The sequence below is a fragment of the Erythranthe guttata genome, chromosome 2 (genome assembly GCF_056151865.1).
Source record: "Erythranthe guttata isolate IM_541 chromosome 2, IM_541, whole genome shotgun sequence".
Classification (NCBI taxonomy): Eukaryota; Viridiplantae; Streptophyta; class Magnoliopsida; order Lamiales; family Phrymaceae; genus Erythranthe; species Erythranthe guttata.
This window is the reverse complement of record NC_142534.1, coordinates 6,703,414-6,729,252: the sequence shown is the minus strand read 5'-3', so window position 1 is coordinate 6,729,252 and position 25,839 is coordinate 6,703,414. Positions and strand designations below refer to the sequence as shown.

Sequence of the window (25,839 nt, the reverse complement as noted above, 5' to 3'; positions counted from 1 at the left end):
CTCGATGGTTCAGGTGTTAGCTAGCCGTGGACCCACAACCCATTGTAATTTAAACTCGTCGCTAGAGTAACAATTAAGTTGAATCTAGTTTCAACTTAACTACCCAACGAATCAAGATTGGCGTCTAGCAACTACGCGTCATGATTCCCTAGATACAAATGAAGTGTCTGCAAGAACCTTGTGATATAGTTAACGTACAGTATGATCCCTTCGATACATATATCCCGATTGAACTAGAGGCATTGGTTCGTCGAGACCTCTTTATGAGTTCAATAACTGTATGGACGTTCTTGATTACATAATCCGTTTGTGTTTGACTTAGAAAACACATTTCTCTAATCACGACACTTTTAGTTGTGGCCACAGACTTCATGCATCATAAATCACAATAACACACAGGATATCCATGACTAATCAAGCGATCGAATCTCCTACTACAATGCACATACATCCCACTAGATTTCGGACTGCACGAACACTGGTCCTTGGGGCGGTCCTCGGTGGAACTCAGGGACAAGTCACGATACAGCTGGTCCTCTAGTGAAGTCACGGTGATGTCTATGTCTTAAGGATTAATGGTGTACAACTATATCATAGAAATCTCTACTCGATTATTGGGAACCACTTAGAGATCTCTAGATTGAGGGAGTTCAGTGAACTCATCTACTTATGATCACCCACTTATGTATGCCGATGTCACAACACTGTTGACTGATGAGACGCACAACACATACACTAAGTGCTACTCTCGAATGGGAAAGGTCGATATCCTCATTAGCGGCGTAACCCGTTGACTAGGAACGATGTTTAACAACTACTATACTTAAATAATTAATCTCACGATTCTACTAGATCTATTTACAATATTTAAGTAACTGCAAGGACTACATCTATGCTTATGCAAGGGACACAGATATAGAATGCCAAAGGGGTTTTTTTTTTTATCATTAATACGAAATAGATTATTTACGAGTAGCGTGAGAAAACACAACGATTAGTTGGCTCTTTGGTCACCTACTCTAACAATCTCCCACTTGACCTAAAGCCAACTACTCATTACCTAAGTCCCATCAACTCTCGATGTTTCTCATGGACCGGTATGAGTAAAGGCTATGTTCAGGGATCAAATGCGTTGTCTACCGAGGCAACTCTCTCAAACAAAAGTTTGCCTCTATTAATTATCTTACCAATGAGATAATAATGATTCAATAATGCTTGGATTTCTGATGAGACTTATTGAAATCATACATTCAACATTTGAATGTAATTCCGAATCCAAATTGCTACATTTGCGTCATCTAATGCCGCAATATATTAAGCTTCGGAGGTGGAATCCGCCGTCATGTTCTATTTGGAACTCATACGGCACTTCGTTAATAAGCATGAATATAAATCCCGACGTCCTTTTTGCGTTGTCCACTTCCGATTGAAACACTAAAGTCGTCGAACGACTTTATTTTCAGATCGGAATCCCCATAGACTATATAGGAATAAGTCCTTACTACTTCGCAAGTATTTAAGGATTTGTTTCGTAGTTATCCAACTAACTTGGTTGGGGTTAGACTGATATCTACAGTGACGCTTCACTACATACATTATATCATGTCTATAATATGAATTGGGATAACTAAGCAACCTCTTCTATTTATCTCTATAGATACGTATCCTCTAATACGTAGGAAGCTTATCTCATATTCATTTATTGAGAAATGTTAGGACAATCGTGCTTTAGCTGAAGGCAACATCCCTACAACATTCCCAATGAGTATAATACTATCAACACAAAGCACTGGGAAACATAATGGCACTCCCACTAACCTTCTTGGAAACGTAAGGCTCTTTCGAATTCGTTAATATCCATTTTCCATATCTCGTAGTCATACTATGCAGAAATGGCTAGCAAAATCCTAATGGAATTATAACATAGTGTTTCGTGAAAAGTTATCTCACAAACAACAACTTGTCTTAGAGTATAACACATTTTCACGTATCTAGCTTTATAGGTCGATACCTTTCCATCTATTCCAACATAAAGAATGTAGACCCACTTGTAACCTATGGGAAAAATTTCTTTAGGTGGATCCATCAAGGTCGATACCTTGTTGGAGTACATGGAATCCATTTTGGATTTCATGGCGTTAAGCCAATGTCCCTTACTGCATCAAATACAGCCTCGTTGAAGGTTCTTGGATCACATCCCTTTTCAAATTCATTTTGACTACCTTCGATGAGGGTTAGCCTATTGAGTTCTCTATGGATCCTTTCGAATCTCCACATAGGTGGTTGAGAAGGTACATTAATGGTTGATTTGATTTTGATTGGCTCTTGTTCTATTTATGGCGTTAGAAATTCAATTCGTGGTTCTCGAATTTCTTCGAGTTCTACCATACACCTATTCTATCGCATAGAACCTTCTTCATTAAGAAGATGGCATTCCCCGAGACAAACACTTTTGTTTCAAGGGATAGTAGAATAAGTATCTACAACAAATTTTGAGATACCCCACGAAATGGCATAAGTTGGATCGACTATTCAACTCGTCTCCCACTAGCCACTTCATGTAAGTGGATTATCGGGAATGCCAAAGTTCATATGGTGTGGAACTAACTGTTTCGGTATTAACCCTATCCAACAAATACGCGGCGGTATGGAGTGCATGACCGTATAAGAAAGCCGGTAACTTAGTGAATCACGTTCTCTTTGAGATAGTCGATAAACTCATAATTTAAGTATTTTCCACTACGATGGGATCGTAGTTTCTTAATACTTCGTATTAGTTGCTTTTCTACTTCGTTTTTGAAATCTTTGAACATTTCGTACATTTAAAATTTGTACTTCATCAAGTATACGTAACCATACCTTGAGTAATCATCGGTACATGTTACGAAGTAGTTAAAACCACCGTGGCACTAACACATAGTGGACCACAAATGTCTGTATAGATCAAATCCAAGAGACGTTCAACATGCTCCATTTGTCCCTTAATGGTAATTTGGACATTTTTCTTTTCGAACAAGATTCACAAGCCCGCAGTGAGTTCACATCATCCAACGTGAACAATCCCTCACATGCAAACTCATTCATTCGCCTTGAAGAAATATGTCCTAATCTAGCGTGCCAAAGTTGTGTTGGGTTATCTTCTATATTGAGTTCAGGTTAAACGAAAAATGCATCTTTCTCAAAACGTTTCCAATCAAGATACTCCGTGCAATTTACAGAGCCCAATGGTCTGTCTTTCCACATTGGAAGCAAGCATCACTTATATGCTTGTTTTCCTTATCCTTGCGAATACTCGAATCACCCCTAGTCTATTGTTTGCTCGACTAGGAACTATTTTCCTTTTACCCTCTTCTTCCACTTTGAACTATTCTTAGAAAAAGATATAGAAGGTGCCGATGACAAAATAAACGATTCTTCCTTTATAACTGACTCGTATTTCAACATGTTGACCAACTCTTTCAAAAAGAGATTCAACATGAGATTCACTGAGAACTCTGGTGGGAGAACGATGATGTGGTCACGCAACTTCTTTGGGAGCGAGTCATCTTAAACCATGCTATTGTCCGGAGTCCTTTCGCGTAGCCTAAGAGACATCAACTCCTTAGTCGTCACAAATCTCGTTGTCATAATGCTCTCACCACACACGATCTCGAGGTGAGCCTTTGTGTTAACAACATAAAGGCCATTCTCATAATTCATCACTAACTTGGGCGACTAGGTGCTATCATATAACACTTCGTCAATACGGACACCCATCTTCCACTTCTAATAAGTGGTGGTCTCCTACTGAGTTGAGTTATCATGAAGTTTCGTCGGGGTATAATTGAGTATGCACAATTGCTCTTGGAGCAAAATCACCAAACGAATGTTTATTGAGCCAATCAAGGTAATTATTGCCATTAATTGTGTTGGTGTCAAGAATTGACGATAAAGGATTCTTAGCATTTATACTGAAAAGCTTTAAGTAGACTTACATAAAAGATAATTCATTATTAATGATTGCAATTAAAGATTTGGACTTTTATCATTTAATTGTACTCCCACTAAATTTTATCGAATTCCACTACCCTCTAGCAGACAAACGAGAAAACTTAATTTTCTTTTAATGGGTTTTAGGTTCAATAGGCAAATGTAACCCGTAGTTAATCTAGCCCGATTACATTTGTCCAAAGGTAGATCTCCATCAATCATATCGTTATATGACCATAAAGATAAATTTTCCTCACACTTGATAATGACCTAAGTTAATCTCGCGAATTCAAAATCTTCGTGTGTCAAGTCTAACCTACCAATCAAAGATGCTCATAGAACTGATTATACCAAACTAATGCAGCCCCTAATTAATCTAGCCGACCACGTTAATCTAGCATAACCCTTTCTATGGCTACCTTCATCATTATATCAATTAAATTACAGCTGACCCTACGTTAGCACTCCCCGCTAACACGGCTTACTGCACTATTGCAAGGGGCTACACATAATTTCACCGTTGGTAGAAGGAAAGAAAAATTCAATAGATTGGTTTTTCTTTATAGCTTGAAATAATTCGTAATAAATTAAGAATGAGGGGTTTGTTATTGTTTTGTTGTTATCTCATCAGAATTATTGGACGGGTCGATTGGATTCCTACAACTATGTTCTCTAAAGGTATACGAAAACGCATATTGTTCTAAGAGGAACATTCGACCTAAACTATAATTAATTACAATAATTAATTATTAGAATTTGTTTCAAAATAATTAAAGGACCTTAATAAACATAAATCAATCAAATACGATTAAGGTACAATTAATTAAGTTGAAGTATAATCACTATTATACATGTGTTCTATTTATAAAACTAATTTAACGTTTAAATTAATTAATTAATCACACACTCATTTATTGAACATTATTGATTAATGCATCGAATACATGGATTGAACTTTAATTGATAAATAATTTCATAAAATTAAAAATCAATTTTGATTTAATTTTAATTTCTGGAAAAAAAATTATTTATTTATTTATTACCGGCTGTCTGAATCGGTTAGACCCGGTCAGACCGGCATGACCGAGCTCTCCGGCCCGGATAGTTTTTAGAAAATCATTTTGGAATTTAAAACTCAAATCCAATTTTAATTTTTAAATCCAATTTCCAATTCCAATTTTAAAATTGATCAAAATCCAATTTTAAAACCAAAATTCAATTTTCTAATTCCAATTTTAAAATCGGTCAAATTCAATTTTAAAATCAAATCCAATGTTCTAATTCCAATTTTTAAATCGATCAAATCCAATTTTAAAATCAAATTAAAATTAAACCAATCCCAATTTCAATTTCACCAATTCAATCAATTCAATAAACTATTCACATGCAACCGAAAGCAACAATCACGTAGGCAATTAGTTGCGCAACCGTAGCTCTAATACCACTTTTGGGGATCGGGCACGTATACGCAGCGGAAAACAAAAAAAATATTTTATTTACATAAACTAATTTATATAAACAAGCACGTGCACAATAAATTACACTTAATTGCGTACCTTTTCGCTTCCAATCACCGACAAACATGCTCACATATATAATTAATTTAAATAACATAAATTAAATCCTCATAGCATGCTTGCGAAATTAAAACAAATAATAAACATGCTCAACGAACGATTCACATAAACACATAATCGAACATATAGATTCATGTGATTCAATAATCAATTAACATACATTAATCTCAATTAATATAAATTAATTAATACATGTATATCAATTAGGAAAAAGGATATTTTACCCTTGAAGCGTGAATCGAACCAAGACTCGAGAAGATGGCTAGCTGCTCTTCCCACTCCTACTGATCCAACCTGTTTGCTGATCTGAAATTACAGCCCTTCTCCGACTTTAATATCTCCATGCTTATTTCCTGGATTGACAATTTCCTCTGGAGATTGTACATTTATGAGTCTTTAAGCTTCTGCCAAAATTTCATGTCCATCCGATCACCGGTTGAGTTATGGCGAATTTTCTCGCTGGACTGCGCAGAAAATCCGAGGCAGTTTTTCAGAATTGCCTTCTCGCATCACCGACTTGTGGCGGCGCGTGGAAACGATCTTGGTGGCGCCGTTGCGGCAAAATAATCTTCCTCCTCTTAGGTTTCACTTCGTATATTCAATCCACTATCCACGCAGCACTAGATATGTGACAGGCTAAGTACAACGAAGGGAAAAGGAAGATGCCGATGCGGCGGCGACTGGCAGCGGCGCGGTGGCTGGTGGCGGAGGTAGGGTTTCGGCTGTGAGGTGGAAGGCCGATGGAGGAAGAGAGGCTAGGTTTTCAAACTTCTGTTGTGTCGTTTTTGTGTGTCTTGCACAAGACATATAAATCCTATTTGTATGCTCCTTGGGAAAACCCTAACAGGCCTTAAGTTTGGCTAGGCCCAACAACTTAAGTCCACTCTCTTTCTCGGCTCGTTTCTAACAAACGAATGCTCGCAAAAATATAACAATTAAATTTTGATGATGAGCACAAATTCTCGTCGATACGAATACAACTTTGCAATTTACTAATTTCCGAAATTGGAAACCCTAATTTAGGACTTGCCAAATTGGGAAACTTCCCAAAATAGAAAGTTCACTAAATTTCCTTTGGATTCTTTTCCTCTACTTATTCTCATCCGTAATTAACAATTACGAATTTTGGACTCAATCACATTGACTTCCAATTACACCAAGATTAACTAATTAATCTTAGCTCGTTGCATTAAGGATCTCAAGTACACGAGTAGTGTGACCCTCGATGGTTCAGGTGTAAGCTAGCCGTGGGCCCACAACCCATTGTAGTTTAAACTCGTCCCTAGAGTTACAATTAAGTTGAATCTAGTTTCAACTTAACTACCCAACGAATCAAGATTGCCTGCAAAAACCTCGTGATAACGTACAGTACGATCCCATCGATACATATATCCTGATTTAACTAGAGGCATTGGTTCGTCGAGACCTCTTTATGAGTTCAATAACTGTGTGGACGTTCTTGATTACATAATCCATTCATGTATGACTTAGAGAAACACATTTCTCTAATCACGACACTTTCAGCTGTGGCCATAGACTTCATGGATTATAAATCGCAAGAACACACAGGATATCCATGACTAATCAAGCGATCGAATCTCCTACTACAATGCACCGACCTCCCACTAGATTTCGGACTGCAGGAACACTGGCCCTTGGGGCGGTCCTCGGTGGAACTCAGGGACAAGTCACGATACAACTGGTCCTCTAGTGAAGTCACGGTGATGTCTGGGTCTTAAAGATTAATGGTATACAACTTTATCATAGAAATCTCTACTCGATTATTAGGAACCACTTAAAGATCTCTAGATTGAGGGAGTTCAGTGAACTCATCAACTTATGAGCACCCACTTATGTATGCCGATGTCACAACAACGTTGACTGATGAGACGCAGTACACATATACTAAGTGCTAGTCTCGAATGGGAAAGGCCGATATCCTCATTAGTGACGTAACCCGTTGACTAGGAACGATGTTTAACAGCTACTATACTTAAATAAATAATCTCACGATTCTACTAGATCTATTTACAGTATTTAAGTAACTGCAAGGACTACATCTATGCTTATGCAAGGGACAAAGATATAGAATGCCAAAGGGGGGTTTTATCATTAATACGAAATAGATTATTTACGAGTAACGTGAGAAAACACAACGATTAGTTGGCTCTTCGGTCACCTACTCTAACAATAATCGGGCTAGAATAACTACGGGTTATATTTGTCTATTGGACCTAAGCCCATTAAAGAAAAATCGGTTTTCTCGTTTATCTACTAGAGAGTAGTGGAACTCGGTAAAATTAGTGGGAAAACAGTTAGATAATAAAAGTAAAAATATTTAATGGTAAAATCATTTAATACGAACCTCTAATAATCCTTTTCTCTAACCTCTCAGGTAATCATGTCTAAGAATCCCATAATCTCAATCTTCGACCAAAAACTCAATGGCCCAAACTACCTCGATTGGTTACATAGTCTAAAACGTGTGCTCACCGTTGAGGGGCGTCTCTATGTGCTAAATGAGAGACTTCCTGCTACTATACCTGACACTGCGACCGATGCTGAAAAGGAAATTTATGAAGTATGGAAGAAGGACGACACTCATGCTAGGTGCTACATGATAGCATCTATGGAGCCCGCGCTTGCAAGGAAATATGAGTCTCACTTGCATGCTTTCGACATCAAAGCTCATCTTGATAGCATGTATAGTGAGAATATTAGGGCGTCTAGGTATGCTGCTACAAAGGAGTTGACCACTGTGAGACTGCACGAAGGGGATTCGGTCCACGAACACTGTCTCAAGATGATCACTCTCCTTGAGAAGCTAGTGAACCTTGACGTCACCCTCCCTGCCGAGCTCTCATTGGATTTGATCTTGTTGTCCCTTCCTAGTTCCTATGAATCGTTCATAGTGAACTTCAACATGAACAAGCTGGATCCTCCATTGGATGAGTTAATAAACATGTTGGTCAGTTTCGAGTCCACCGTCAAGAAAGAGAAATTTGTTCTCGTTGCTGCCACTTCTGGAAAGAAGAGTTCTTTCCAAAAGAAGAGAAATGAAAGTTTTCCTTTCACAAACAACAAGTTCGAGGTGGGTGAAGGTTGTGGGGGTCCTAAAGCGAAGGTCAGCAAGCAGGCTGATGATGCTTGACGTCACTGTGGAAAGAAAGGGCATTGGAGCCGCAACTGCAAGGCTTACCTAAAGCAGAAACGTTCTGAAAAGGGTACGTATTTCATTGACGTAAATTTGTCTGTAAACTCTTCTTCTTGGGTATTAGATACTGGCTGTGGCTCACATCTGTAATGATTTGCAGCTAATGACAAGAAGTATAAAGCTTAGAGCGGGTGAGACCTACCTAAGGATGGAGAATGGAGCAAGAGTTTTTGCTGAAGCCATTGGGACAATTTACTTAAATGTTTTGGATTCTAGTTTTCCTATTGTTTTGAACGATTGTTTATCTGTTCCGTCTCTCATTAGAAACCTTATTTACATTCCTGTTTTGGATATTGAAGGTTTACCTTTGTTTTTGAAAATTCGATTTGCATTATGCAAAATAATGAAAATGTGATTTGCAAGGGGCGACTATTTGCAAGTGAAATACCTATTAATGTTATATCAATAAAACGTAAGGAGATAGATCAAAACCCCGCACAACTTTGGCACGCTAGATTAGGTCATGTCTCTTTAAGAAGGATGAACTATTTTGTTAGTGACGGATTGTTCACTTTGAACGACGTGAAATCACTACAAACTTGTGAATCCTTCCTTAAAGGGAAGATGACCAAGTCACCCTACAAAGGGAAAATGGAGCTGGCCGAAGGTCTTTTGGATTTGATCCATACAGACGTATGTGGACCACTAAGTGTTAGTGCGAATGGTGGTTACAACTACTTCGCTACCTTTACCGATGATTACTCTAGGTATGGGTACGTGTACTTGATGAAGTACAAGTCCGAAACATTTGAAAATTTCAAAGATTTTAGACACGAAGTAGAAAAACAACTTGAACGAAGTATTACGACGTTGCGATCCGATCGTGGTGGAGAATACTTGAGCATTGAGTTCATTGACTATCTAAAAGAGAATGGAATACAATCTCAATGGACTCTACCTGGAACTCCTCAATTAAATGGAGTTTCTGAGTGTCGGAATAGAACTTTGTTAGACATGGTTCCTTCAATGATGGGGTTCACCAACTTACCAGTATACTTGTGGGGTCACACACTTTGCACTGCCGCGTATTTGCTGAATAGAGTTAACACCAAAGCAGTTTAATCCACACCATACGAACTCTAGCATTCCCGGAAACCCAACATCAAACATATTAAGATATAGGGTTGTCCCGCTTATGTGAAGCGATTAATGGGAGACAAGTTGGATAGTAAATCCGACTTATGCTACTTTGTGGGGTATCCTGAGGACTCAATGGGATACGAATTCTATTATGTCAAGGAAGCAAAAATGTTTGTTTTGAGAAATGCAACCTTTCTAGAAAAGGAGTTTCTATCAGATAGAAAAGGCAACATGATAGAAATTGAAGTAGTTCAAGAACCGCAAAGTGAATTTCAAGCACAAGAACAAGTAAACGAGCCAATACAACAATCCATTAATATACCTCATGAAACTTCAGTACGTAGATCCGAAAGAGTTCGGAAAATGCTTGACAGATTATTACTCATCGAAAATGATGAAGATCATATTGAACTTGGACGAGATTTAAGAACATACAATGGGTCCGTATCGGATACGGACATGGGACATTGGCTCAATGCCATGAAATCCGAAATGGACTCCATGTACTCCAACAAGGTATGGACCTTGGTAGATCCACCCAAGGGAATAGTTCCCATAGGCTGCAAGTGGATCTATAAGAACAAAATTAGAGTGGATGGAAAGGTATCGACCTATAAAGCTAGATTGGCAGCAAAATGATATACTCAAAGACAAGGCGTTGACTATGAGTAAACCTTTTCACCAGTTGCAATGCTGAAGTCCATTAGGATTTTGCTGGCCATAGCTACGTGGTACGACTACGAGATATGGCAAATGGATGTGATGACCGCTTTCCTCAATGGACATTGAGGAAGAAATTTACATGGCGCAGCTTCATATCTTCTGGAAGTGAGCAAAAGGTTTGCAAACTCCAGCGATCCATTTATGGATTGAAACAAGCATCCCGTAGTTGGAACATAATGTTCGACTCAATTATCAAAGAGTTTGATTTTGAGAAGAACCCGGAGGAACCTTGTGTATACAAGAATGTTAGTGGGAGGGCAGTTATATTTTTGGTGCTTTATGTCGATGACACTCTACTGATTGGGAATGACATTGGAATGTTGCAACAGACTAAAGTTTGGTAGTCCACACGTTTCTCAATGAAGGATTTGGGAGAAGAATCTTAAGTATTGGGAATATGTATCTATAGAGATAGAGCAAGGAAGATGCTAAGCTTGTCCCAAACCCTGTACATAGACACCGTTATGAAACAATTTAGCATGGAAGAATCCAAGAAGGGATTCTTGTCAATGTCCCATGGGGTTCATCTCTCAAAATCCATGCGTCCCCAGACACCTAGTGAAATCGAAGAGATGAAAAAGACACCATATGCTTCTGGCATAGGAATCATAATGTATGGCATGTTGTGTACTAGACCCGATATCAGTCTAACCCCGGTCCAGCTCACTGGAAGGTTGTGAAGGATATCTTCAAGTACTTGCGAAGGACTAAGGATACATTTTTGGTCTATGGGGGTGCCGATTTGAAATTAGAGGGCTTTACTGACTCTAGTTTTCAATAGGATGTGGACGACTCAAAGTCGAACTCGGGATTTATATTCACGCTTAATGGTGGTGCCTTGTGTTGGAAGAGTTCCAAGCAAAGCACGATGGCCGATTCCACTACTGAAGCTGAGTATATTGCAGCGTCCGAAGCTGCAAAATAATGGACATGGATAAGGAAATTCATCCAAGAGTTGGGTGTTGTTCCTAATACTAATGATCCAGTACCTTTGTACTGCAATAACACTGGAGCCGTGGCGCACGCTAAGGAGCCGAGAACTCATCAGAAGTCCAAGCATATTCTGAGAAAGTATCATGTGGTCCGAGAGATCATTGATAGAGGTGAAGTCAAAGTAGAACGAGTCACCTCGGAAGAAAACGTAGCAGACCCCTCCACGAAGCCTTTACCAAGGTCGGTCCACGAGAAACATCGAGAGTCGATGGGATCACGATTTATGGGTAGTTGGCTTTAGGTCAAGTGGGAGATTGTTAGAGTAGGTGACAAACAAGCCAACTTGTGGTTGTGGTCTTTTCTTTTATTCTTGTAATAAATAATCTTTTTTTGTAATAATGATAAAACACCTTGGCATTCTATATTTTTGTCACTTGTACAAACATAGATATAGTCTTTACAGTTATTACAATTACTTAGAACTGATCTATTAGGATCGTCAGATATTTACTTGAGTATTATAACTGTTAAACCGTGTTACTAGTCGAAGGGTTACGCCACCAATGAGGATATCGGCATTTCCCATTAGGAAAGTAGCACTTAGTGTATGTGTACTGCGTCTCATCACTAATCGGTATTGTAATATCTATATACATAAGTGGGTGCTCGTAAGTTGACGAGTTCACTGAACTCCCTCATCCTAGAAATCTCTAAGTGGTTCTCAATAATAGAGTAGAGATTTCTATGATATAGTTGTACACCATTAGTCCTTAAGACCTAGACATCACCGTGACTTTACTAGAGGACCAGTTGTATCGTGACCTATCCCTGAGTTCCACTGAGGACCGCCCCGAGGGCCATTGTTCATGCAGTCCGAAATCTAGTGGGAGGTCTGTGCATTGTTGTCGGGGATTCGATCGCTAGAATTGTCTTGGATGTCCTATGTGTTCTCATAGTTTGTAATCTTTAAGTCTCTGGCCAGTGCTGACTAAGTGCTGATTAGGGAATTGGATTCTCTAAGTCATGCACGTACTGATTACAACACTTAGAACGATCTCGATGAACCAATGCCTCTAGTTCAATTGGGACATATGAATCGAAGGGATCGTACTGTACGTTAACTACATCACACGGTTCTTGCAGGCACTTCATTTGTATATAAGGAATCATGATGCGTAGTTGCGAAACGCCAATCTTGATTTGTTGGGTAATTAAGTTGAAACGAGCTTCATCTTAATTATAACTCTAGGGACGAGTTTAAACCACAAAGAGTTGTGGACCCACGGCTAGCTTACACCTGAACCATCGAGGGTCACATTGCTCGTGCACTTGAGTTATTTGAATAAACGGTCAAAGATAAAAATGTTTAATCTTTACATAATTGGAAGTCAATATGATTGAGTCCAACATTCGTAATTGGGAATTATGAATGGGAATAAGGAAAGGAAAGAACTAGGCGAACATCTTAGTGAGCTTTCTAAATTGGGAAGTTTTCAAATTTACCAAGTCCACTAAATTAGGGTTTCCAATTTTAGAAATTGGAAATCGAGAATCGGCATTCGTAATGACAAGAACGTTTTGATGATTCCGAAAATATAATTTTTTATAATTTTCCAGTCATTAGTTTATGAGAAACGAGCGAAGAAAGACTAAGGAAATTAAGCTGTTGGGCCCGGTCCAACTTAAGCCCGTTAGGGCTTTTATACAAGATACTATAAATACAAAATTTATAGGTCTTGTAAATACACAACTTAAAAAAAAACAAAACCCTAGCCGCTCACGCACACGTCCGCTGCCCATCTCCACCGCCGCCGTCGCTGCGTCCCCGGAATCGGCGTCCACTCGCCGATACTCCTCGGTAGTTCTATTCTTTTGTTTTATTCTTTACTTTAATCCAACTTTTGTGTGTCTAGTGCCACGTATTTAGTATAACTCGGTACACTAGGTAAAATGATATTCCTACATTAATAATCTTTGCTATTCATACGTATTTAGTCTGTATTCATACACTCATTAATAATATTGAAATGCTATTCATAGTGCAACTTTTACCACATTGCAGTGCACTTTTAGTTCATTTGTATCTTTTTTCAAAAAAATTCAAAATCCTCTCATACTCCCTCCAACACTCTTCGAATTCCCGCGAATTAAACGAGCAATCCGACAACTATTTGAGGTAAAACTCAAACTCCATTTCATCAATCCAATGTTTCATAGTTGTCTCTCAAAAAAATGCATCATTTATGATTGCGTTTTCATCGATTCAGATGACACTGAAAAATCACAGATAATTAGGACCAAAAAGAAAAATAGATTCAAGATGACCATCAACATATGTTAACAAGAACAACATAAAAGTTTTCCTCCATTTTTCATCCATTTTCATTTTAAACGTAACGTATATATGAACCAATGTGTATTATATTGGATTTCTTCCCATTGATTGTTAGCACATAAAAAATGAATACTAATTATTAACTCTCTAGTTGTGTTTGGATATTTATTTAATATTAGAAAATAAGGTATATATAGTTAGTATATAGACCTTACAGGTACTTCATGCATGGATTATTTTTGTGGCATGACTTAAATTGAACAAAATTATATTTTTCACCTTCGTTTATAATTCTATATATTCAAAAAATTAGCCGAAAATGAGTCATGTCTCCTAACCAACAGCTAGCTGAAAATCGACATATAAATTCGGTTATGCAATTTTAAACATAATTGCCGAAATCATAAATGATTAGACATATAAAGATATTTTTAAAATGTTGAATTTTTGGTTGAAAACTATATTGGCTCTACTGGATAATTGAGGAATCAAGCTATCTTCACAAATGCATTTATGGTTTTTTATTATTATTCACTTACTCCTAAAAGCAAGCAATTATAGCCATTTTTTTTAATTCGAAAATATTTTCACTCATCAAAAGAAAAAACAATATACTAGTTTTGGACCGTACAAGCAAATTTTATTTTTTTCCATATTTACTCCTACCTTCACCACTAGTGACAAATTTTCACCTCCCTAATTTGCCATTTTGGACGCATTCAAACCCTAAACATATCTATATATATTGAATGCACATTTGCCTTCTCACTTCACATTTCATAGCAAAAATCTAAGAAGCATATAGTGAATTAGTTTGTGCCATTTGAGTGTGAAGATAAACATTTACAAATAAACTTTTAAATAAATCACAAAGATGAAGATTGGAGGAAACTCAAATACCCAACCTAAGGATACCACAAGAGCATCTGCATCCGCATCAGGTAAAAGTTGCACAAAACAAATTTGCTATCATTTTTATTTTTGAATTTGATTTTCTGTTGTCCTAGCAATCTGACATTCATTCTCTTAATTTAACTTTTTGGATATGTTATTTTATTATTATTTTATATAAGTATGATTTAAGTTTACAGATCTTTTAGATATCTCATATAGAGATTGTTGTTTGAATTAAGTAAAAATTATATTTTTGTCGTCTTTCGTATATGATTCTATTTTGATTACTTTTATATTTGACAAGTAACATTCTTTGATTAACTCATGCTTTGATGGCACACGACACGCGTTAATTTACTTTATTTGATTATGAGTTTATAAACTCGACTTACTATTTTTCCTTTTATTTTTACCTTTTTGCACGATATATCATAAGTAGAAACGTCACAAAAAATAATCGTGTTTTTTTTCCGTAAATCTTAAATCAAGATGGCGTTCATGATGCAGAGAAAATGGTTGGGATTGAAAAAAAGGGGACAAGTCAATCATAAAAAAAATATTTTAAGTTAAATTGGATACTATGTTGCATTTTATGGATTTTATTTATGCATGTCACGTATACACATATCCATGAGGTGTATTGATCAAAAAAAAATGTGAGATGATATATACTTGAAGTGTAATAGAAGAATAAAAGTTTGAGAGATTAATTCTATAAATAAGTGCAAAAAAGGAGAGTAAATAAGGATGGTTGTCATTATTCTTTTGTTGTTGAAACAAATTAAATGCAATAAATTAGGGGTTATATTTGTTTTTTCCATAGTTGGCATACCATTACTTGGTTTTTTTATAAATATATGAAGAAAATAAAAATTGGTCCGAAAATGTAACCAAACATTTCGTCAATTTTAAACATTATGTTGCCTTTACTTCATATGCTTTTAAATAAAAATATACAATTCATTCATTTCAGGCACACTCAACCCAGAGTCAGTACCCCCAACCTCCCCACATCAAATGTCGGCGATCAGAATCAGGCGCCACCGCAAGACTTCAGGCGGGAGACGGATATATATATATGCCGATGACCAACATCGTCCGAGTCCTACGTAGGGCGCTGCCACCCCATGCAAAAAATTTCGACGATGCGAAGGAGATTATTCTAGAGTGTGTCTCAAAGTTCATCTCCATTGTAACTAGTGAGGCCAATGAGAAGGCCCACCTCGAGTACAAAAAAACCATCCACCCCGAAAATGTAATCGCCGCCATGTACTCACTTGGGTTCGATGACTACGTGGAGCCCCTGACAGTTTATCTGAATAAATATCGGGCTGAGGATCCGGAGCACGGGGCATCGATGCGGATTCAATTGCCGATGGTTGTGAGCAGCGGCGCCCAGCAACCGCCAGCTGCTCCAGTAGCTCCACCATTTCCACAACCACCTCCGGCGCCGCTAGTGGTAATGGGTGATGGGCCGGTGATAGTTGATGACGACGAAGTAGTGGGCCCCGATGAGTATATTGGGTTCGATGAAGTTATTAGGAAGTACTTTTTGAATGATTAGGTGGTGGTGGCGGGGAAGGCTCTCCTAGCAGTGGTGGCGATTGAACCTCTTCAGGCTTGTTCAGCGAGGTTTTTGTTTCTAATTAAATATTTGTAACACCCCGCATTTTCGGTAAAATAATATTAGTTTATTTTACCACCTTTATGTGCATATTTGTGAAATTAGAATTTTTAATAATTATTGCATGGTTAGTATTTACGTGAATTAGGTGATTATGTGAATTATGTGATTGTGTGAAATATATGATTATGTGAAATATGTGATTATGTGAATTGTGTGATTATGTGAATTATGTGCTTAGGAAATATTTCGAGATATTATGTCGAAATAAATTACTTTTCATGAATTATGATTTTATTCTTGCATATGAATTTAAATGAGCATTTCATCATATTTATGCATGCATAAAATTTTAGAAAAATAAATTTTCTCATGCATTTTAGGATTTTTAATTAGTGTAGAAAATTAGAAAATCCTCTCCTCATTTTTCTTGAAATTTTTGGACATCACACACACACACACATGATTTAAAAATTTGTATATTAATTAAGAAAAGACATGCATTAGTGTGGTTGTACTTTGAGCATAGAAAGAAATACCTAAAAGCTAGCCTCCCTACCCTCTAGACTAGGCTTGTTTTTCCACTCCCACACACCACTTTAAGACCAAAGGTCTTTCTTTCTTCTTCCTCTCCCCTTCATTTTTTCGGCAGCCATAACACCACCACCATAGCCACCACCTTCTCAAGCTTGAACCATCCAAGAACCACCACCACTCCCATTTTCAGAAATTGCAAAATCACCCCCACAAAAAGATGTATTTTCTTTCTTCTCCATTGGCTTTGAACTCTCCCAAAACTCAATAAATACCTCCCATGCCCAAGATCAAAATGCACTCTCAAACTCCACTCTTACTATCTATAAGTTCAAAGTCTCCTTCTATTTCAATAGAAGATGAATTTTCGGCCAATGCTAAGTAAGCTTCTTCTTCCTCTTTTCTTTTTCTTTTTTTTTTCAAAAAGAGCGAAGATCTTCTTCATCCAAGTTCTTCTTGTTCTTCTTCTTCTTCTTTTCTTAATACATAATCTAACTCTTAATCTCTTCTTGTATTAGAGAGAAAAGAGCTAACAAATCCTTCTCCTAAAGAGAGAGGTGAGAATTCTTGAATTCTTGCTCAAACATGCAACACCACTAGTATTTTCGTTTTTTATGCGTTTTTATTGTTTATCCTTGCATATTATGTGATTATATGGCTTAGATGATGATTGCATGTTAGTGTTTTGAAAAGATAACTTTGTTCTTGAAGTTTTATGCTTTTTAAAAAATTTGCGGAAAAATGCTTAAATTGCTTATTTAGCTTAATTAGTGCCTTGCATGTATTAATCTAGTGTTTGATTGTTGATTTGTGAAAAGAAAATGAATTTTTGGCCTAGCCATGAAACTTTCGGATTTTTGGGGGAAAAATGCTTAAATTGCTTATTTGGCTTAATTAGTGTCTTGCATGTGTTAATCTAGTGTTTGATTGTTGATTTGTGAAAAGAAAATGAATTTTTGGCTTAACTATGGAACTTTCGAAATTTTGAGGTAAAGTGCTTAAAATTGCTTATTTGGTTTATTTGCTATCTTGCATGTGTTGATCTTGTGTTGATTGTTCTTTTAAGGCCTTGCATGTTAAGATTTGGTGATTGATTGTTGATCTAAGGTCTTGCATGTTAAGATGTAGTGATTGATGGTTGATCTAAAGTCTTCCATGTAAAGATCTAGTGTTTTCTATGAAAAATGATGAAAGAACTAAGAATTTGTGCTAACTTGATTTAAAATACTCTTGCATGTGAAGATCTAGTGTATTTACTTGAATAAATGTAAAGATGGAAGTCTTGAATTTTATTCTTGTAAAAATGTTAGATTTAATGAACTTTTGATGTTAGACTGTCTTTGCGTGTTAAGATTTAGGTTACTTTATGTTTTTATGGCTAAATGATTTTGTGAAACTTTATTTGTAATTTCCTATGTGCTCTTGCTTTCTTATGTGGATCATTGGGTGTGAGGATGAGAGAAGGGTGTGCATTAGTGTCATGAATTTTTCAAAAAATAAAACTATGATGGAAAGTCTTTCGAGGTTACAGTAAATATCCCGGGTACGCCGAGTCGGTACCGTAGGGCCTAGGGTTGGTTTGATTCTACGTAGATAGACGGATTCGAAATATATGAGGTTATTTACCGGTAACTTAGATTGACTCTTCCGAGGGATTCCCGATGATTTTTCATGTCATGCATGTTGAATTATGGTGTTGAGGATATAGATGGGAAAATCTCACTCTATGGTCTTGGGAACGTAGGGTTATAAAGCTGGGAGATTCTCATCCTATAATCTTCAATAGGTGTCATGGCATAGGGTTATAAAGGTGGGATATTCTCACTCTATGGTCTTGGGATCATAGGTTTATAAAAGTGGGAATTTATCTCACTCTATGCGTGTGACAATTATGTGATGAAGAACGCCGACGAAAAAGGGAAGTATATGATTGCTTTAATTTATGTTGCATGTCCATGTATAAGATATATCTATATATATATATATATATATATATATATATATATATATATATGTATATATATATATATATGTATGCTCTATGTGTTATGTGTATTCGATAATACTTCAAGATTCACATTGAGTCCTCAAAGGCTCATATAGGTGTTGTATGTTTGTAGGTATACCCGATTTGGAGCCCTAGGAGTGAAGTTGGGAATCGAGCTTGAGAATCGGAAGGAGATCGTATGGAGGGGTTGTGGATTTTGTTGGCTCTCAACTTAGTTATGTGGTTTTATTTGTATAATATGCTTGTAAAAACTTTTGATACGGTTCTAGGTATTTTCTACCGTTCGCTTCCTCCGATCGGTGGAAATTATTAAAAGACAATGTGTAATAGTAATTAGGATTACCCTCTATTGGATATTTAATCGGTAATCCATAGTATTTCTTAAGCGAAAGCGAGTTTTTACTATCTATATGCATGCACGCTTTTCGGCTAGTAACCTCTTCGTGTCTTGTCTCGATGTTTGGAAATTATTTACATATAGGTTCTCTACTTAGAAAATCATGAAATTTTAGGAGTCTCTGCATCTCTCTGTCCTCATCATTTTTAAAGGTCTTTTGCATGATTTGGGTAAGTATTTAATTAGTTATGAATTATTTCTCACCACTGCACTTAAATAGGGTCATTCGGGTGTTTTCGGGTATAACTGGCGTTTTACTCACTCCAATGCCTTGTTTCCACTTGGAAAATGTTTTAAACTTATCTTTATGCCTTGGGGTAAAATTGGGTAGTTTTTGGGTAAGTGAGGCATTTATTATGAATTTTCAAAACTCCCTCCCCTGTTCTGGATTTTAAACTGAGTGACTGTGCCATTTTATTTATTTCTCCCAAATGGCCAAGCATCTTTTAAAACTGTTTTAACTTAGTGATCTAGACCCATGTTAGATGGAATGTTATTATTTTGGAGTCATTTTCATGATTAGTGTAAGAGAAATTAATTTTTAAATTTTCTGCACTGAATCTGTCCGAACTTGCATTAAGTCCATCATGCCTAGTTATTTTCTAGTCTTGCATGTAGCACCTATTTGTGTTAATTGGTTGATTAGTATTTAGTATAGTGTGACCTCTCTCCCTCTTATTTAAAAAGAAATTTTTTTACGTAAATTTATATCCACAATAATCATTTTTAAAAAGTCTTCCGCTGAGATTACATGTAATAAGAGTAATCGAGAGAGGGGTGCCACAGCATGGTATCAGAGCAACGATCCCGGAAACCTCCATACAACCTACAGATCTTCACGATTCTCAAAGCACGACTCCAACTGAGCACTTGGGCATGTATATGTTTTATGTGAAATTTTATGACTAATGTGAATTGTTTGTATATGTTTAAGTATTAAAATGTCCGGAGCAAGAACTCGAGCTCAAAATGCCGCTAACGATCCTCACAATCAATCTCGTACTATCCAAGACCTCACCACCCTCGTCCGAGAAAAAAATGAACAAATCAATCGCCTTGTTAACCTTCAAAACCGAAACCCTCCTCCACCACCTCCTCCTCCTCCCCCACCTAGAAATACAGCCCCACAAGCCACCTACGAGCGATTTTTGAAAATGCATCCTACCGAATTCCACGGCGGCCCAAGTCCAACTGTTGCCGAAGAATGGATCAAATCCCTCGAAGTTATCTTCGAATACATGGTGATGAACGACAGCGACCGAATCCATTGTGCACTATTCTTGTTGAAGAACGAAGCCCGAAATTGGTGGGAAGGCGCAAAGAGTGTGATCGAGCTAGCAAGTACCACTTGGGAAGCTTTCAAAGTTCTTTTCTTCGAAAAGTACTTTTCCAAGAATGTCCGAGCACAAAAGCTTAAGGAGTTTCTCGAACTCAAACAAGGAAACCTAACCGTTGCTGAATTCACTCGCCGTTTCGAGCAAGGAAGCCTCTACGCACCTTTCATATCCAAAGACGACATCGAGAAGATGAATCACTACCTAAGGGCCTCAACCCGATAATCAAGCGCGACGTTCGACTAACCTTTGCTTCTACTTTCCGTGGAGTAGTGGATAAAGCCTTGGAAGCCGAACAAGATGAGATGGAAATCCGACAATGAAGACCTCCTCACGATGCCTCTTCTCGACCATGGAAGAAACCGAACCTCAACAACGTCAAAGGAAAGCAACCGATCAACCGAGCAACCGCGACCCCGAACAACAAACCCTTTTTCCCTAAATGCAATCGAGAGCACTCAGGCGATTGTGTTGCCGGGACCAACCACTGTTTTCGATGCAAGAAGCCCGGACACATGGTCCGAGACTGCCCTATCGCTCCGAGACAAGTGCCGGGACGAGTATTCGCCATGACTAGAGACCATGCCGAAGCCGACCCGTCAATGATCGCAGGTACCATTAATGTGTATAATAATTTTGTGTATGCCCTCATCGACTCCGGATCAACTCACTCATTCATCTCAAGTACCCTCGTGCTGAACTCCGCCTAGTCCGTAGTCAAGCCGATGCCTTGTTTAGCATACTTATTCCTTCCGGTGATGAACTTAAATCCGAATTCATCATCAAACATTGCCCTATTTAGATTCATAACCAAACCCTAGCCTCCGATCTGGTCATTCTACCCATTAAACATTTCGAAATAATCCTCGGAATGGATTGGTTATCAAAATTCGACGCCCAAATTAATTGCGCTCACAAAACCGTTCGTTTCTCCTTACCGAATGGAAGTTTTCTCGAATTCCGAAGCTCGTAGAACCCGTCGATTCCTATCATTTCCGCCATCAAAGCGAGCAAACTTATTCAAAAAGGGCATCTATGTCATTTGGTCGACATAGTGGAAGCTCTCAACGAAGATAAAGCCGACATTTCCAAAGTGCCAACCGTTTGCAAATTTCCCGATGTCTTTCCCAAAGATCTCCCCGGTCTTCCGCCGGATCGCGAAATCGAATTTCAAATTAATTTGATCCCCGGATCCGCTCCTATCTCGAAGGCACATTATCGCATGGTGCCGTTAGAGCTAAAGGAACTCAAGGACCAAATTCAAGATCTAAGCGACAAGAAGTTCGTCCGCCCTAGTTTTTCTCAATGGGGTGCTCCGGTATTCTTCGTGAAAAAGAAAGAAGGAACCCTCCGAATGTGTATCGATTACCGAGAACTCAACAAGGTCACCGTCAAAAATAAATATCCATTGCCAAGAATTGACGACCTTTTCGACCAACTTCAAGGCTCCACGGTCTATTCCAAAATTGACCTCCGTTCCGGATATCATCAATTGAAGATCAAGAAGGAAGATATTCCGAAAACCGCGTTTCGGACTCGTTACGGCCATTACGAATTTGTAGTGATGGCGTTTGGTCTAACTAACGCCCCAGCCGCTTTCATGGATCTCATGAATCGAATCTCCCGCAAATATCTCGATCAATTTGTGATCGTATTCATTGACGATATCCAAGGTTGTAAAAAGCGATAATCGGGTCGGAGGCGGTCAGGGACCGACTCACGATTAATTGGTGCGGCGGTGATTAATCAGTGATAAATCGGAAATAAATAGGGTATTAAAATTTAATATAATATATTTGTAGATATTATTTATAAATACTCAAAACATAGATGAAAAATATTTAAACATAGTTATATCTCCATCATGTATATATTCTAATAACATAATAAAAGTTTAATAATAATAAGATCATAATACATAAATATTCTTATAAAATATAAATAAAAAGGCAATTTTTTTGAATTTACATACATTCTTGGCATACATCATTAGTTCTTTAACAATAATAATTAACATAAATAAAATAAAGCACAAACTCATTTTTTTTATTAAAATCCCAACTTTCATTTTGATTTATATAAAAAAAAAAAAAAAAAATAAACCGATTTTTTACCGATTTTTTGCCGATTTTTGCCACTGATTTTTGACCCGCCTCGGACCGCCTCAGACCACCTCGGACCGCCTCAAACCGCCTCACAGACAAAAAATCGATTTTTCAAACATTTACACTAAAATCACAAAGTTTTTGGACCGCCTCCGCCTCGGCGACCGATTAATCGGCCGCCTCGGCCGATTTTTAGAACGCCGACGATATCTTAGTGTATTCAAGAAATGATGAAGAACATCGGAATCATTTGGAAATGGTGCTCCAAACTCTCTGAGAGAACCAACTCTATGCTAAGTTTTCCAAATGTGAGTTTTGGTTAAGACAAGTCCACTTTCCTGGTCATGTAATTTCCAAGGAAGGCATAGCCGTTGATCCAAGCAAAATTGCAGCCGTTTGTAATTGGTCAATCCCTCGTAATGTCGGAGAAATCCGAAGTTTCCTCGGCCTTGCAGGCTACTAGCGACGGTTCGTTCCGAACTTTTCCAAGATAGCCGCTCCACTCTCTTGTTTGACCCGAAAGGAAGTCAAGTATCAATGGACTCCCGAATGCGAGTCTAGTTTCCAAGAACTCAAGAAGCGATTAACCTCGGCACCAATCCTCGCTCTACCCGATAAAACCGGAAACTATGTGGTCTATAGTGACGCATCCAAGCACGGGCTCGGAGCCGTCCGATCCTAATGCAAAACGGGAATGTAATTGCCTATGCCTCTAGACAATTAAAAGATTATGAGAAGAATTACCCGACGCACGACTTGGAACTCGCAGTAGTCGTGTTCGCCCTCAAAATTTGTAGACATTACCTTTACGGCGAAAAATGTTCGATCTTCACCGACCACAAAAGTCTCAAGTACTTCTTTACTCAACAAGAGCTCAATATGAGGCAAAGAAGATGGCTTGAATTAGTCAAGGACTATGATTGCGAAATCCTATACCATCCCGGTAAAGCCAACGTTGTCGCCGACGCTCTTAGCCGAAAATCCATGTCCGCCTTGATCATTAAACCGCCGCTCGAATCAACTATCAATTCCGCTCAAGACCATGATGATCAACTTGTCAAAATCCGAGAAGACTTAGCAACCGGTCAAAATTCAAATTTCTCGATAACCGACGGCAACATCTTGAAATTTCAAGGGAGAACTTGCATTCCGGCAAACAAAGAGATAAAGGGATTAATTCTCGATGAAGCTCACAAAACGCCCTACTCTTGCCATCCGGGTGAAACCAAAATGTATCAAGACTTGAAGAAGTTGTACTGGTGGCCAGACATGAAGAAGGATATAGCCAAATACGTATCCGAATGCCTAACAAATCAAAACGGAACACCAAAGGCCCGGTGGACTTCTACAATCCAACCTTATTCCCGAATGAAAATGGGAAAGAGTAACGATGGACTTTGTTCAAGGTTTCCCGAAGACTCTTAAAGGATCTAATTCGATATGGGTAATAGTCGATCCATTGGAACGAAGTAGGAGAGCGAAGATTATTAGGACCCGAGCTAGTCCAACACACCGTCGACATACTCAAGAATATTCGAGAGAAAATGATAACCGCCCAAGGTCGCCAACAAAAATACGCGAATAAAAGAAGACGAGAGTTGGAATTCCAAGCCGGTGACCACGTATTCTTGAAAGTCGCTCCACTCAAAGGAATCATGCGATTCGGAAAACGAGGAAAGTTAAGCCCTCGATTCATTGGACCCTTTGAAATACTCGACCGAATTGGTGGCCAAGCCTATTGCCTCGCCCTACCACCTCAACTATCCAAGATCCACAATGTCTTTCACGTCTCCATGCTCCGAAAATATATTCCTAACCCTAACCACATTCTTGAAACCGAACCACTTGATTTATCCCCGAACCTATCCTTTACCGAAGAACCCTCCCAAATATTAGACCGAAAAGTTAGGAAACTCCGAAACAAAGAAATTCGCCTAGTTAAAATTCTTTGGAGAAACCATTCTCCGGATGAGTCAACGTGGGAACTTGAGGATGAGATTGTGAGTCGTTATCATGAACTAATTGAAAAAGGTACAAATTTTGGGGACAAAATTTTTTTAAGGGGGGAAGATTGTACCACCCCGCATTTTCGGTAAAATGATATTAGTTTATTTTACCACCTTTATTGCATATTTGTGAAATTAGAATTTTTAATAATTCTTGCATGGTTAGTATTTACGTGAATTAGGTGATTATGTGAATTATGTGATTGTGTGAAATATATGATTATGTGAAATATGTGATTATGTGAAATATGTGATTATGTGAATTATGTGATTATGTGAATTATGTGCTTAGGAAATATTTCGAGATATTATGTCGAAATAAATTACTTTTCATGAACTAGGATTTAATTCTTGCATATGAATTTATATGAGCATTTCATCATATTTATGCATGCACAAAATTTTAGAAAAATAAATTTTCTCATGCATTTTAGGATTTTTAATTAGTGTAGAAAATTAGAAAATCCTCCCCTCATTTTTCTTGAAATTTTCGGACATCACACACACACACACAATACTAATGTTCTGGTTTCCAGTGGATGTTGCGTAATGCCTTTGGATCATTTTAAATTAACAATTTATTTAGATTAAACCTACTATTTTTAGAAATAATCAATATTCTATTATATAACTACGACGATCTGATTTTAACTTTTATATTATTATTTATTAAATCTATTTTGTATATATATTGTATGTGCGTCACTGAATAGAATACTAGGGTTGTTCTAGCTCTGCACCTAAAAAGAATATACAAAATTAATTATTAAGTAATTTTTATGCACATGACCAAATCAATTCGCTTATGGTTCGAGAGGTATGGCGTTCGTAGACCCTAGAAAACCCATAGTCTTGTATTCATACACTCATTAATAATTTTGAAATGATATTCATAGTGCAACTTTTACCACATTGCAGTGCACTTTTAGTTCATTTGTATCTTATTTCAAAAAAATTTAAAGTCCTCTCAAACTCTCTCCAACACTCTTCGAATTCTCGCGAATTAAACGAGCAATCCGACAGCGATTTGAGGTAAAACTCAAACTCCATTTCATCAATCCAATGTTTTATAGTTGTCTATTAAAAAAATACATCAATTATCAGCG

The 25,839-nt window shown here is 37.6% G+C and overlaps 1 pseudogene; it reads left to right on the top strand.

The window, feature by feature from the left end:
• The first annotated feature begins 11,135 nt into the window (after window positions 1–11,135).
• Window positions 11,136–11,797, top strand: LOC148772217 (secreted RxLR effector protein 161 pseudogene; annotated as a pseudogene).
• The last annotated feature ends 14,042 nt before the right edge of the window (window positions 11,798–25,839 follow it).